This window comes from Dreissena polymorpha, chromosome 2, assembly GCF_020536995.1.
Source record: "Dreissena polymorpha isolate Duluth1 chromosome 2, UMN_Dpol_1.0, whole genome shotgun sequence".
NCBI classification, from domain to species: domain Eukaryota; kingdom Metazoa; phylum Mollusca; class Bivalvia; order Myida; family Dreissenidae; genus Dreissena; species Dreissena polymorpha.
The window spans coordinates 46540950-46557341 of NC_068356.1; the positions used below are offsets into that span (position 1 = coordinate 46540950).

The window sequence follows — 16392 nt, forward strand, 5'->3', positions numbered from 1 at the left end:
GGACACCTTACACACTTGCATTCAGAACGACACCTTACACACTTGCATTCAGAACGACACCTTACACACTTGCATTTAAAACGACACCTTACACACTTTCATTCAGCCCCTGTGCAGGCTGCACAGACTAATCCTGGACGACACCTTACACACTTGCATTCAGAACGACACCTTACACACTTGCATTCAGAACCACACCTTACACACTTGCATTCAGAACGACACCTTACACACTTGCATTCAGCCCCTGTGCAGGCTGCACAGACTAATCCAGAACGACACCTTACACACTTGCATTCAGCCCCTGTGCAGGCTGCACAGACTAATCCAGAACGACACCTTACACACTTGCATTCAGCCCCTGTGCAGGCTGCACAGACTAATCCAGAACGACACCTTACACACTTGCATTCAGCCCCTGTGCAGGCTGCACAGACTAATCCAGAACAACACCTTACACCATTGCATTCAGAACGACACCTTACACACTTGCATTCAGAACGACACCTTACACACTTGCATTCAGAACGACACCTTACACACTTGCATTCAGAACGACACCTTACACACTTGCATTCAGAACGACACCTTACACACTTGCATTCAGAACGACACCTTACACACTTGCATTCAAAACGACACCTTACACACTTGCATTCAGAACAACACCTTACACACTTGCATTCAGAACGACACCTTACACACTTGCATTCAGAACGACACCTTACACACTTGCATTCAGACCGACCCCTTACACACTTGCATTCAGAAGGACACCTTACACACTTGCATTCAGCTCCTTTTTCCCAGAGCACAGCTCATATCTTTAATGTTTCCAAAGAAGTAAAGTAACAAACAAAAGTCAAGAATGACAAAAAACAAAGGACATAAAAGATGTAAGAATTAAAGTTCATGTGCACTTTCATTAATTACAATTAATGTTCCATATTAAAATGACCTCATTTTAAACAATAAGCAACTCTAGTTCGCATTGTCCTAATAATGGGCCTTTTTACCCCCAACCCTACCCTTGGGTATGGGATTGGTGAGTTCAAGGTAATTGTTACAAAAAATTCTCAATTGATTCCACTCAATTTATTGACTAATTTGATTTATTGTAATGAAACATAAAACATGAATACCTTGTATCCATTTAGCTAGTTGAGCATTGCACATGAATTAGTCAGTGTCAAGGTCAATGTCATGGCCAGTAAATATAAAACTATTGCTCCTGCTCAATATTAAACTCAGTTAATTTAACTTCTGAACAACTTAAACTATTGTTATGAAACTAATACATATATACCTAATATACAGTCCTCTCTAGGGTTGTAAGTGGCATGCATGAGGTCAAGGTCACAGACCATGTTAATTATGTTACTTAAAATAGGAAACTTGTATTGTACTGAGTAAATCAAAAACAAATTGAGCTATTGCCATGGAGCTTCAAAAGAAGATGCATTTTATCAAAACCTCGACATTTGACATTGCAAATGAATTTATCGTACTAAATATAAACAAATAATTTCCACTAAATAACTCAATAACATATCTAGCTATTGTAATGAAACTACACAAAACATGTCAAGGACAACATCCCTCTTACGATATTTAATTATTGTTTGTGCTCAATACATTACAAACGTGTTGAGTAATTGTAATGAATGTTGATGCATTTGTAAATTCAGTATATCCAAGAATAGTACATGAGGTGGGTGTGATACAAGGTCATTGCTACTACATACACAGACAAATGGTTTTGGCTTCATTTCTCAAGAACCAATAGAGCTTTTGAAATGCGAATGTAGACACATTGTACAACAACATCATTTTTGTTTGCAAATTAAGCACATTGGGTAAAGGTCATGAATCAAAGTCACAATAACAATTAATAAACATAGAAACAAGAGCTGTCTCCATAGAATGACATATGCCCCCGATAAATGCTTTGATAGAAGTTATGAGCTTTTTTCGAATCCTAAACGCATTTTTCGAAACCTAAACGCGGACCCTAAGTTCAAGGTCAAGATCAAAGGGGTCAAAATTACTGTGCATATGGAAAGGCCTTGTCCATATACACATGCATACCAAATATGAATGTTACATCTGAAGCGAAATAGAAGTTATGAGCATTTTTCCAAACCTAAACGAAAAGTGTGACGGACAGTGCAATCACTATATGCCCTCCTTTCATTTCCACTCAAAATCAAGGCTTATATGTAAGTGTTTTTTTTAATTGACACCATTTCCAATCTCAAAAGATATGCAATTTTCTCGAATAACTGCCTAAAATTCCAAATTTATGGTTTCCCACAAAAAGGTAAATCTTATCAAATACAATGTTAACCTTGTATTCTCTATTTTATAATTATTATTAAAACACCTGCTTGAAATTTAATGGACAACTTTAACTGGGAAAGAGTTAAACACCAAATATCAGAGATGATTGTTTATATTTACTATACAATTAAGTCTTCATAAATCATTTGAACCCTGGGGGGTGGCCAGTTCTTCCCACGGAGGCACCAATTGAACAAACTTAGCATAAGAAAACTGTAAATAAATGAATAACAAATAAATTAGATAAATAACAAACTGAGTATTGCAGTTTCAGAGATTTTGAAGTGTTCAATATATTTACACTATATTCGTATAAGGAAAACAATAAATCCCTACTGCGGGCCTATTTTGACCCCAGGGGCATGATTTCAGCAACCTTGGTAGAGGATCACTATAGGATGTTACACACCAAATCTTGACCATTGCTGTTTCATGGAAGAAGTTTTTTTTAAGTTATTAACTATAAAAGTCTATATAAATCATGTGACCCTAGGGGTGTGGCCCCTTTTTACAATGGGGGTATAATTTGAACAAACTTAGTATAGGACAACTTAATGATGTAACATTAAAATCCTTACCATTGTGATTTCAGAGAATAATTTTATGTTTTCATTTTTAAAAACTAATTTCAGCTCCTACATATGCAACGGACGAGAACAATTTGGAAAACTTTGCGTGTCATCCATGGACCATTCCTGTGAAGTTTTGTTGAATTTCTGCCTAGCAATTCAAGAGAAGTACAGTACAGCCAATGCGGAACAAACATACTTCGCGATCCGCGGCGGCAAGGCGCAACGAGTCGATGCCGAGTCGGCCGGTGAAGCCGCATCAGTATGCGGCGGAAAGTCGCATTTCGCCGCGAAGCTTCGCATCTGTCCACCGAGACAAGCCGCGATCCGTGACATGATGCCGAGTCCATGCGCATCTTCAAATCAAAATCTTTTTTAAATGATTAGTTAGTCAAAGAAATTTAAAAGAACAATTATAATATTATTTAAAATCATAATTAATTTATTGTGTGCGGATTCAACATAGATAAACAAGTTAATAAAAAAGCATGCTGTTGTTTTGTTTTTAGTGATTGCATTCCAGTTTCTAAAGAAAATGCTGTCATCCGCATAGAAATACTTATTATTTTAAAAGAATGCAAATAAAAAAATTCGAATTTATAAAAACAAAATAAACAAACAAAAACAAAATACGATTATCACGGGCATGTTTTAATAAAATTGCAATAATCATTTGCCATTGTCATTTTTAGAATCGGCTAAAGTACTTTAAGTTACTTTGTGTGCGTTTATTGCGCCGTATGATTATTGTCTTTATATTAAACGATCAACAAACATATTTGTTTACGGTTTAATTTTTACGACAACATGTATTAGCATATGAGCATATTTAATGTGTCTGGCCAAATTAGTTTGTTTCCCGCCCGTAGTGTTTGTATTTCACACATAAATGTCACGTAATTATGTTTTGGCACATATGTGTGGTCAAGACTCCAGCAGTTGGTGGATTTATAATTGCTTGTTGTTTTTGCTATTATATTTTAGCTGAGACAATTAGCAGTTTGAAGCCACAACACTTAACACTTAATTGTTGTTTTGTTAATTATCAGCTTATTATAACTATTGTTTGACTATGCATATACAGGGTTTTTTTTCCACTTTTTGGGAAGATAGCCCATGGCTTTGGAATTGGGAATTTTATCGGCATTTTCATGTTATTGGGAAAATAAATTCATTAGCCTTTTTTTCCACACGAAAAGTCCAGTGATTAGGGAAATACTAAATTTGATATTACTCTTTATAATCATTCAAATTAAAAGAACAAAATCATACAAATACTTTGTTAGATGTAATTGATGTAAAATTGAGATAAAATACGCATTAGACACTTCTTTTTTTTTTTTTTTTTTTTTTTTTTTTTTTTTTTTTTTTTTGGAAATTGGGAATTTTTTGCCACATTTTGGGAAAAAAGTATACTTTTTGGGATTGAGAACATAGCCAAAATTCGGCTATAAAATCGGGCCAAAAAAAACCTTGGTATATTAAGTAGTTTCATTTTGTTGATATTATACAGATGATATCGCTAATCATTACCCGATAATCCGGTATATTCCAGTTTAAAAGCATATTCCTGTAAATATTTACCATAAAAGTGCTCAAGACACACACACATTCGCAATTATTCTCAAGTATTAAATACATTTTGGCATTTGTTACTATTTAAAGATGTGATGAAATAACGTCCAATCTGGGCGTTTTTTTTCCCACTGAACACGCATAAATCACCTGACATGATGTACATGTTTTTATACAATACAAAATACACCCAAACTTACCATGCGACATTGTACATGTCTGCATAATTTTCGCACGCTTTTTATGGAGACAAAGGATATTTTAGCACTGTTTATTTGACGCTAGAATTTGTTAATGTCGAATTAGCATTAAAATTCGGAAGCGTGTTTCGGATAACAAATTTAATAAAGCTCATTTCAGAATGGAACGAAACATTAACATTGTGCGTAATTTATTCAATGATAATTTCTTAAAGCGCATTACGTGCCATATCGCTTATTAAAACGTGAAAATAATAAATATGAAAGTAGCGTAAATCTAGGTTTCTATGCTACACAAATGTACATGTAGGTGTATATCTTTTCACTCAATCCACCACGTACATATGCGGCGGATTTACTCCGCGAAAGTACGCGAGGTTAAAACATACTCGGCGTCGTTGCGCGGATCGATGCCGAGTGCCTCGGCGATACGCCGTGTGAACACTCGACACGGCCGCCGCGTACTAAATTTCTGGCCGTGGCGTAGCCGCGGACTATGTTTGTTCCGCGTTGGCTGTACTGTAGTAGAAAGAAAATGTTAACACTTGAAAGGATGCATTGACCGATAAATGACATTACAGTATCCTTAAAGCTCCCTATCAACATTATTTGCTCAGGTAAGCTGAACAATATTGAATTGTTGAATTTGTATACATGCAGCAACATAATTGGGGGATTAGGGAACAGTGCTTGACTAGGTGTAATAAATTACATTCCTTAGTGAATGTGTTTTTTCTCTTGTTCGATTATTTCCCTGACCAACTTAACATAAAGCTTTTATATTCATGAACATGTTGGTGTTATCAACCATGTTATGCTTTTGTCAGCTTAAAAGAACTTTAAAAACTGAAAATTATTGCGTTTTGTGCTTAATTTCTGGGAAAATATTTGGGCCATGCTCTGTGAAAAAAGGATTTAATGCATGTGTATAAAGTGTTGTCCCAGATTAGCCTGTGCAGTCCCCACAGGCTAATCTGGGATGACACTTTCCTCCTAAACTGGATTTTTGTTAATAAGAGACTTTTTTAACGAAAAATATCATAAAAGCATAAAGTTTCGTCCCTGATTAGCCTGTGCAGACTGCATAGGCTAATCTGGGACGACACTTTACGAACATGCAGTAAACCCCCTTTTCAATAATCGCGGCCATTTTAAATGACTGTTGCTTTAGATACCAATGAGAGTGCATTATAGAACTCAAGCAAATAATAAAATGTAGAGGTTAACTTATTGCAATTATAATAATGTTAACACTATCTGCATACTTTCAGTACATTTAATCAAACAAATGCATTACGTTACTTAATGATTTCAAAGAGACAAACATATATCAACAAATAACACAGTATTGCATTTTCAACACTAAGATCATCTGGCAATTGTTGAAGTACAGAATTGTACACAGGATTTTAAGAACTAGACCTCTGTTATATAAAAGTAAAATTTTGAATGAAAAAAATCATGTATTGTGTATTTCTGCAAGAAACATTTAGAAAAAATAACAGTAATTTCTTTAAAGGGGCACAAAATAGTGTTTCTATTATCTATTTTTACTTTTTTTTCTATTATTAGCAGTGTAAGTTATTTAACATCAATTTTGTTTATTTAAGTCCTGTTTCATTCTTGTTTTAGTAACTTTCCACCACCAATAAAACTCATAATTTTGGTATATGTAAAAAAAATATATTCTGAACTCAGGTAAAAATACTTACAATTTTGCAAATCGAACTCACCAAAAAAGAACAGCAACCTTCACAGAATTATTTTAAAATTAGAATGAAGCACTTGTATATTGTTCCCAGCAGTTCTTCATAGTATTAAAAACCAATCCATATGCAAACTCATGACTATTACACTGTAAAAGATTAAAGGTATGGCCCTTTTAGACTTGTCACTTCTTCTACATACACTCAAGCATGACATCCCATAATAAACAATAACAAACAAGATGTGTTTGTGAAACACAATGTCCCCCTATTTGATGTTTGACCTTGAAGGATGACCTTGACGTTGTGAAGGATGACCTTGACCTTGACCTTTCACCACTCAAAATGTGCAGCTCCATGAGATACACATGCATGCCAAATATCAAGTTGCTATCTTCAATATTGCAAAAGTATTCATAAAATGAGCGATTTTGGCCAGAGCTCCAGATAAGGGTCGTATTTTCGTAATCACGAATTATTTTCAAGTCCGTTACGTATTTATTTTTAAATCTTGTCGTGCCATTAAGAATTACAAAATCAAGTTACGAATATTATTTTTACATCGGTTCGTATCGATTTTTATTGAGTTCTTTTCGCGTATTAAAGATCTTTGCGGTGCTTATATAGAATGGTTATCGGGTTTGTTTAACAAAGCGCATTTTTCTTCCAATAAAAGCGGCGTATACAGTCTATATGTCAAAAAACAATGGCGGCGCCTAGAGAGCGTCCTAAAAAACTGCAAAGCGTCCAAAAACACGCTTTTAACATATTGTACGCAAAGTGAGCCGGAGTTAAATGTTTAGAAAGACATTATAGAAAAGATCTTATACGATGTTGTATGTTCAGTTGCCGACACAGTCGGAAAAGCTAAACAAAAACGCGACACGACAGGTCCAAACTTAAACAAAAAAAATATTGAACAAGTGGAAGGGACAAGTCCCGTGGCTAATCGTTGAAAAGATTGAAGGGGCGACCCGTTTTTAATGTGAAATATGTAAAAATTCATCGAAGGCATGCAATCTAAGCACAGTTTGGGCATATGAAGGTATTGGAAAAATAAAATTGTATAATACTGAAAAGACACTGTTGAACTCGTATAAATAAAGTTGCTAGTATGTTTATTTTGAATTTTTTTTGTATGAAAATAACCGTTATAATTTATTTTTAGGTCATTTAGAAAAAATAATAATTATTTTCCAAAACTTAGTACCCTTGCAAAAAGTTAACCCACTTTCATACCAAAACACACTTAAACCAACATAAAACTGTGTTTTTTCTAAGTTTTTCTGAGCGGAAGTTGGTTTTTGCTAATAAAAGCGAGTTTTATGTGAGCTAAACTGTGCTTAACTGAGTTTAAAGTTGTTTTTTAAAGTAGATGTGTGTTAAAGCGAGTTTTTTTGCTGTAAGAAGTTGGTTTTTTATGTGTCAAAAGTGAGTCTTTTTATTTATGAGTTGGTTTATGTGTGTTTAAGTGTGTCTTTTTGTTTCATAAGAGAGTCTTTTACAACAGAAGTGGGTCTTTTTATAAACAGAAGTGGGTTTAAGCGAGTTTAAGTTGGTCTTTTTATAAATAATTTGAAAGCCGCAACAAGGTTAAAAGACTCGCTTTAACACACTTTTCAATAAGTTGGTCTTTTGTTTATTAACATAACTCAACAATAAAACAATAATTCTTCAACTAGGTCTTTGTTTCATGTTTATAGCCATATATTATCAAGGTGAATTGTTAAGGGGCTTTTTTACAGCTTGTTTGCCATTGCACCTTTTGTACATTTGTGGGTTCCCTATAATTTTAAGGAAATATTGGATAAAAATTGCTCTTTCAGAACATCACAGGTTCACAGATACTGTAAAAATGTTAAAATGTTCAAACTTAGTTTTATACCTGAATATGAAATTGTTTGTCTTTCACTTTGAATCAATACATAAATATTAAATATATTATAAGAACAATCACACATCTATAAAAATGTGAATACTTCCATTTAATTCATGTTCTTTGGAGAATTCAATAGACTTACAGTGTGTTTTTTTATTCATTTTTTTTTGAGGGGGAGGGTGACACTGTTTCTATAATAAATAAAACTAGTTTCAGTGTGAAAGTGATGATTAATATATGGAAACTTATGTGGGCTTGCCAGCATCAATTATATCTCATCAACATAAAAACAATAACTATTTTAACTTTCTTATACTGATATTTAACCCCAATACAATAAATGTCTACCACATTGACCTTTAACATACAATTTAAAAGGCAATAAAAATAAATAATATTTATAATATTATTATTTGCTAACACCATTCAGCATGTTATATTGAAATATTCACAATTGAATATAATATGCTAAGGGTGCTGTGTATTATTCAATAAATACATATATGTTGGTGTTGAAATCAGTAGATATTTCTCAGATTTAGTAATTGGCTGACACACATAAGAGATTAGACCCCCCCCCCCCCCCATTAAATGTGTGTGTGTTGTTGTAGGTTATTTACAGGTCGTTCCCGCGTCTTCGTGACTACATTTGGTATCGACCTGCTCCCCCATTAAATCATAAACATTAATTCTTATCACAGTATCAGTGCTCCATCTATAGGCCTAACAAAGGGGTGTTGATAGACTTTTGATTGGCTGAGCCACCATCTATTTGAAAACAAGCGACTTTGATTGGCTGGAGACAGGAAATTATGTTTTGAAAACAAAGGGGGTTTTCATCAACTGACTTTGAGCTTTAAGGTATAATTGAGTAACATTAAGACTTATAATTCTAGTTTAAAATGTCTTGAATAACTTTCAGCATGAAGTATTGTGTGGTGAAAACAATGTGTATTTACTACAATGTGTAAATCAACAATAAGTTTGTTGCAAAGGAGATTCAAAGTGGATGGTTAAAGTGATATGGTCTCATAATTCATCAACTGCCTGTTATCTTGGAATACTGAAGAACAGTTGTTTTAGGTTTGTATCTTCATTTTTACATCACTTTTTTATTTAGTTTTATATTGAATTAATTATGATCATTATCATATTTATGTATTGTCACTGGGAAATGTAAATGGATAAGTATAAATGTAATGCAATTATAAGGAAAAACAACACCATTTGAATAATTATGGCTGTATTTTATGATTATTGTCATCTTAAATGTTATTTATACCTATATCTGGTCATTAATGAACAGATTTCTTTCCCACATATTCAATGAAAACTTTTATATTTTAAATTTGAAGGTTAAACTCACAAGGTGAAATTTACATTTATTGGAAGATTCTTTGGATAGAATATTCCTGCCAAAAGACAGCAGAAGGGGGACTAACTGATGTATGGATTTTGACACCAGATTTTACCCTGCACCAGCAGGCCAACTTGAGGAGATCAGGAGTGGGAAAACCGAGCCCTGTCCTTGACCAAGAAAAGTTGGATTTGTTGAGAGGTAAAACTATACAGGTTTTAGCATTTGAAAGGCGTCACACTTCCGACCAGTCCACACAGCCAAATGAGACCACATATCTTGGTACATTTTCAAACAGTATTTTCTACCACACGTAATTTCTTTTAATTATTTATGACAAGCGTTAAGTCACATGTGATCACAGGATTTAAATTGCAAAAATAAACAAACAAAAACAACAAGCAAACAAACTTGTTTTGATTTAAATTAATAATATTTATAGTAACAAGATATACCATAACAGAAATATTTATCACTTACATTATAAAATATCTTTCAGGACCTGATCTCAAATGAGATCATGCACAAGACGCACCTCGCAAAGGCCATGACAGTATAGTTTTCAGACCTGATCAGCTGGTGACTGCTCTATGAAGTGTTGTTCAACCTACCCTAAGGGGGAGATTCGAGAGGGTCTCCTGATTGCTGAACACTACGCCATGGTTGGTATGATTTTTTTTTTTAGGGAAAAAGGGGATTTAAATATATAGGTGTTCTACTGCCTCCATATTCATTTTGAAACAAACAGAATGCAATTAATTCAAATTTGACTCCAGCACATAATCTGTCTTGCGTTAATTTAATACTACTGCTCAAATTTAAGAGTTACTAAAAATTGTGTTTGTGTATAAAAAAGTTTTGAGAATTTAACACATAGGCAGACAAAAATAACCTCAGTATAAAGTTAACGATCAAGCTCTCATTTTGAACGATATAAAAAATTCAAGCAACAGTAATTTGCCTCCTTGTTTCAAAAACCTCTTTTGAAATCCTTCTAATGTAGATGATGTTAAAATGGGATATCTGAACTGATGATATTGATGTAAAAGTTTATTCCACCAAAATCAAGTTATTCAGATCAGACTTGATTTGGGTGGAAGAAATTCTACGTTTTTTTAATAATGTAATGTACAGTAAAATCCTGCATTGAGTGTTCATATACATTTCAGATGTCATCTCCAAAAAGTTTGCCCTGCCCATATCAACAGTGGAAAAGAACATGAGATGGGCCTTGAGGAGGCTTCGTGTCATGTACTGCGGGGAGAATATATAAACTGTGTAGTGCTGAGCAATATGTTCCTTTGTTCATAGGTGTAAATATGTGTAAAGGGCTATTTCAGGAAAAGATAGGATGAAGGATTCCTTAAAGGCGTCATTTTATTAATCCTGTACCACCAATACAGTTAAAAACAATTATTATTATTTTATCCTCTGTATCACCCCTCACTAACTGAAACTGTATATATCATGATTCATACCTTTCCTCCCATTTTTACCTGTGGTAGCCCTAAGAGGAGAATGTTATTTATTTTAATTTATTATGTTAAATGTGCTCGCATATTGTGATAATGTATCTTGGGTAGATGTTTTCCTGGTTTTGTTAAAAATGCACTGTACAAAAGTTCACATTATTTGTTTTTTTAATATAAACATATTTTTTTGCAAATTGTGTGTGTCTTTTCTTTTTAATCACATGGGGCTTGTAATGATCTGTTGCGATTTTATCTCAAATACCTTTTTACCATAAAGGTGTAAATATATTTTTTTACAAAGGTTACAGGTCAGACAAGCAAAATTTTATGATCCCTTAAGCAAACAAAAGACTCACAAAAACCAACTTAAACACACTTTTGTAGACAGAAGTGTGTTTAAGTTGGTTTTTTGTGAGTTTTGGTATGTTGGTTTTTTGTGAGTTTTGGTATGTTGGTTTTTTATGAGTTTTGGTATGTTGGTTTTTTGTGGGTTTTGGTATGTTGGTTTTTTGTGAGTTTTGGTATGTTGGTTTTTGTGAGTCTTTGTAACACACAAAAAACCAACATACCGAAACTCACAAAAAACCAACTTACCAAAACTCACAAAAAAACAACTTACCAAAACTTCACATATGTGTAACAAGTGAGTTTTTTCTGTGTTTAACTCAGTTTTAACCAAGTTGGTAAAAATACCCACTTTAAACACAGAAAAAAACAACTTACCAAAACCCACAAAAAACCAACATACCGAAACTCACAAAAAACCAATATACCAAAACTCACAAAAAACCAACTTACCAAAACCCACATATGTGTAACAAGTGAGTTTTTTCTGTGTTTAACTCAGTTTTAACCCAGTTGGTAAAAATACCCACTTTAAACACAGAAAAAACCAACTTACCAAAACTCACAAAAAACCAACATACCGAAACTCACAAAAGCCAACATACCAAAACTCACAAAAAACCAACTTACCAAAACCCACATATGTGTAACAAGTGAGTTTTGTCTGTGTTTAACTCAGTTTTAACCAAGTTGGTAAAAATACCCACTTTAAACACAGAAAAAACCAACTTACCAAAACTCACAAAAATCAACATACCAAAACCCACTAAAAACCAACTGCCAATACCGCTTGGTTTAACACGGATAAAACCCGTGTTAAACTCGAGTTTTACACACTTATTTGGGAAGGGTAGTAACGTTAAAAATAAAATTTCAGAGTTAAGAATTCTTTTTGAAAATCTGGTAGTAATTTAAGAATTTCACAAAACCTTATCTGGAGCTCTGTTGGCCACATATATTTGACCTCTGACCTTGAAGGATGACCTTGACCTTTCACCACTCAAAATGTGCAGCTTCATGAGATACACATGCATGCCAAATATGAAGTTGCTATCTTCAATATAGCAAAAGTTATTGCAAAATGTTAAAGTTGGCGCAAACAGACCAACAGACCAACAGACAGACAGGGCAAAAACAATATGTCCCCCACTACTATAGTGGGGGACATAAAAAGTGAACTGACAATATCACTTTTAACCGTCAAACAATGCTTCAATCATCACGCAAGCAGAATTTTAACATGAATTTGCTAAAAAATAACAAACCCATTTTATATAATTGTTTACAACAGACATGATCATAAATTATCCACAAATACATGTACATGCACAAAACATGTTCAGCTTTCATTTTATCAAACATGTTATAAATAATTACCTACCAGATCGTTAATTTGCAACTGTGAATAAATTAACATATTAAAACCCAGATCGCACTCACCTGCAATATCTGTTATGGAGATGACATAAAGGCATAACTTGAGGCTATTCAAGACATATTATCATTAGGATTATTCATCATAATGATTCATGTTAAACTCATCAAGAACAGCGAGATCTTAACTTGCATAATTCATGCAGGTTTTGATACTGTGCAAGATATTTATGAATGTTGTTTTCGTTTGGCATGTCTCAGCAATTGGGGAAAATTGGTGATATATAAATTGTACAGAGAAAGTTTGATGGAGTTATATTGTAAGAGTCACATGCTTATTGAAATTATAAAATTAATGCAAAAAACATATTTTAATTTATTCTGCTTTTTTTCAGCTTTTATGATCAACAATAATGAGCATCATCATCATATCATACAAAACAATAACTCTATATTTCATTAACCGTTCAAATTCATTATTTAATATTCCAAACAAAGAGCAAATTTTGGATAAAGATGTTAAACAGGAAACACATATATTGATTTCACCTTCACTTATTAGAGATCGTTAGTATTAGCAAGACAATTAAAATAGCATCTGCAATAGAGGCGTAAACACATTCTCTCCAAGGGAGAAAAAATGTCCCCATGGTGAATTAAGAGCATTTTATGGGTATCAGGGCCCTCACACTACTTTGGGGGAAGGGGTCCGCAGCCCTTAGGAGGGGGAATTTTCGCGGCGTTTCCCTTTTTTGGGGATTTTTTTACTTACTCTCTCATTATTACATTTGTACATGTTTGCACTATATTCATTGCATTTTTCATAATAAAGTATGTTTGAAAGATTAAATTGAAATAGAATTGAGATATAATAATCATGAGACACATCTTTCTATTTAAAAAAAAAAAATTTTTTTTTTTTTTTTTTTTTTTTTTTTTTTTAGGGGGAATTTTTCCCCCCAAAAGAGGAAAAAAGTATACTTTTCAGGTGGGGGACTTGATAGATTGAGGGCCCTGGGTATGCATGTGAAAACACATGCCTTCACATGTGTTGATAAGATTATCACAATAAGATGACCAGGTCACTTTCTCACTTGACTGAAATCTCAGGGGCCGAAAAAATCGACAGGAAATCGCGATGACACAAATCTTTGTTTATTGATAGATCTTTGGAGCAAATCAGCGCTTAGGCAGCTGAATAAACATCGTCAACAATATCTTATGTTGCAGATCAATACTGATCTTTCTCAACAACTGTTGGACTGTAGAGTGTGAACACATTATAAATGACTTGCAGTGCTCCAACTAGGATTCGAAAAGGGCAGGGGGCTATTTTCTCAAAAGGGCACTTTCAACGCGCAGAATTTTCTCAAAAGGGCACTTTCGAGGGCGCAGACGTATCTGGAATGCTCCCTGTTGCATATTTATTTTTATGTTATTAATAATTGTTAGAATATCATTGCAATTATTATTGAACCATGCAAATAAAATGTCTTCAATGAGAAAAAAATTAATTACAATGTAATAAGAGATTTATAAATGTAACATAACCAGTGCTCCAGCTAGGCCTAAATCGAAGGGCGCCGCGCCCTGCCCTCCCGAATCTCCGCCCTGCCCCCCCCCCCCCGAACCCCCGCCCTGCCCCCCCCCCTCTAAAAAAAAAAATTTTTTTTTTTTTTTTTTAATATTTTTTTTTTACATATGATAATTCATAAATCTCTTATTTCATTGAATTTTTTTTAATCCTCATTGTAGACATTGTATTTGAATGGTTTAATAATAATGGGAATAATACAATTATTTATAACATATAAATTAACATGCAATAGGAAGCATTCCTACGCGCGCTCGAACGTGCCCTTTTCACAAAATACTGCGTGTCGAAAGTGCCCATTTGACAATATACTGCGCGTCGAAAGTGCCCTTTTGACAAAAAAGCCCCCCTGCCCTTTTCAAATCCTAGCTGGAGCACTGATAACGCACACAAAACGCACATTTTGGGCATTATTAAATTAATATAATAATTGAAATTTGTACCAAATTTCATACAATCTTAAATAGGCAGCCACCTGGATCAATATTTCAGTAACCTCGGTTTATCAAACGTCAATGAGTACCGGGCACGAATATTTGCTAACCTTATGTGTCAATAATCGTCATATTTATGTTGCAGACACATGGTTTACAAACGGCCAATGAGAATTGTACACGTTAAATCAACTTAACATTGCAGACACATGACTTTACACGCCCAATTAGAATTGAATACGTAACAATTATAAAAGCTTTCGTTGTTTATATCTATATTAATAGTCAGACTTACTTGAGCAGCCAAACATAGATGGCGCATAATTTTTTGCTATGGCAGGGTGGCCTGCGGCCGTGCGCCGTATGTAACTGGTAGTTCAGAATATTGTTAGGACATTGGAAAACTTTGTGTTGTGTTAATAAGCAGAAATAAAACGTAAAGAAATCAGAAATGGACATTGTTCAAGTTTATCTTGTATTGTGTCTTGACGAACTATGCAACATAAATTATAAAATGTCTTAAAATAATATATTAAAATTTAATAATAAAAGGGCAGGGCATCAGAAGGGCAGGGCGGGGCTTCGGGAGGGCAGGGCACTGTGCCCTTCCATTTAGGCCTAGCTGGAGCACTGGACTTGTTTTTAATAAAGACAAAGTGTCCAGGTTTTTTTTTTAATCTGACACCAAAACATCGAGGAGTTCTCTGTGCTATGAAGTTTTTATTCAGCCATCAATATTGAAGCTCATCTTTTCCCCAATAATGGATGCCATGATGTATTGTTGTGCATGAAGTACAATTTTTTTATGTTTTTTTCAGGACAAAATTATTTGCATGAAATATGTGAATAGCACGATTGATAATTAAGTTTCTGACATTGTATAATGCTTGTCTTTAGTACTAGCTGACATGAAAACATTTGAAAAATAAATAAGTAAGACATTGTGAAAAAAAAAGAAACATGACAAATTAAAGAGTTCACTTTTGATGTTACGCAATAATATTATCTTCTAAGAAGCAGCACAATACATACCCTGGTTCAGAATGAACTTTATTCAAAACTGAAGCAACTTAAACAAGGCTCTGTTTTCAATCTATGTCACTGTCTGGGCACTGAATAGTGAATGCGGATTTTGTGGTGCATACACTCTTCATATTTAAGTATAAGAAAACTAACATACATTTTTTTCCCTTTTTCAAAAAAACTGGTCGTCTGTTGATTTATGTAAAACGTAATAATTAATATAACGCAAAACAATTTCGAATGGAGGCTGATTTTTTGTGTAAAGATCAATTGCAAACATCAGCAGTACTGTATGACTGGAAGCGATTGCAGACAGTTTGTCTGTAAGTCAATAAAAATATTTATAAAATGTAAATGTTTACCTTCATATTTCTTTTCTCAGGTAATGGGGTATGCTATTGTAAATTAAATTACTAAAATGTCACTGCATAGAAAACAGGATAGGATCCATAATATTTATTTGAAAAAAGAATATGTTCATAGAAAATCGTTTCAATCCGAGAGCATGATTAACATGTATTTTT

At 33.8% G+C, this 16392-nt stretch overlaps 1 protein-coding gene and 1 long non-coding RNA gene across 3 annotated transcripts in view; one reads left to right on the forward strand and one right to left on the reverse strand.

Moving 5' to 3' along the window:
• Positions 1-16377, reverse strand: part of LOC127866916 (Ig-like and fibronectin type-III domain-containing protein 2) — a 119137-nt gene extending 102760 nt beyond the window's left edge. Inside the window, exon 1 of the mRNA XM_052407782.1 lies at positions 16231-16377. The gene's annotated coding sequence lies outside the window, so the exon portion shown is untranslated. The remainder of the gene's footprint in view (positions 1-16230) is intronic.
• Positions 9549-11247, forward strand: LOC127866919 (uncharacterized). Of its 2 annotated transcripts, none has more exons than XR_008043162.1 (3): positions 9549-9827; positions 10126-10292; positions 10796-11247. It is a non-coding gene; the product is annotated as an uncharacterized LOC127866919 (long non-coding RNA). The 2 variants fall into 2 exon arrangements; XR_008043161.1 differs by having other exon boundaries at positions 10126-10288.
• Positions 16378-16392: the final 15 nt, after the last annotated feature.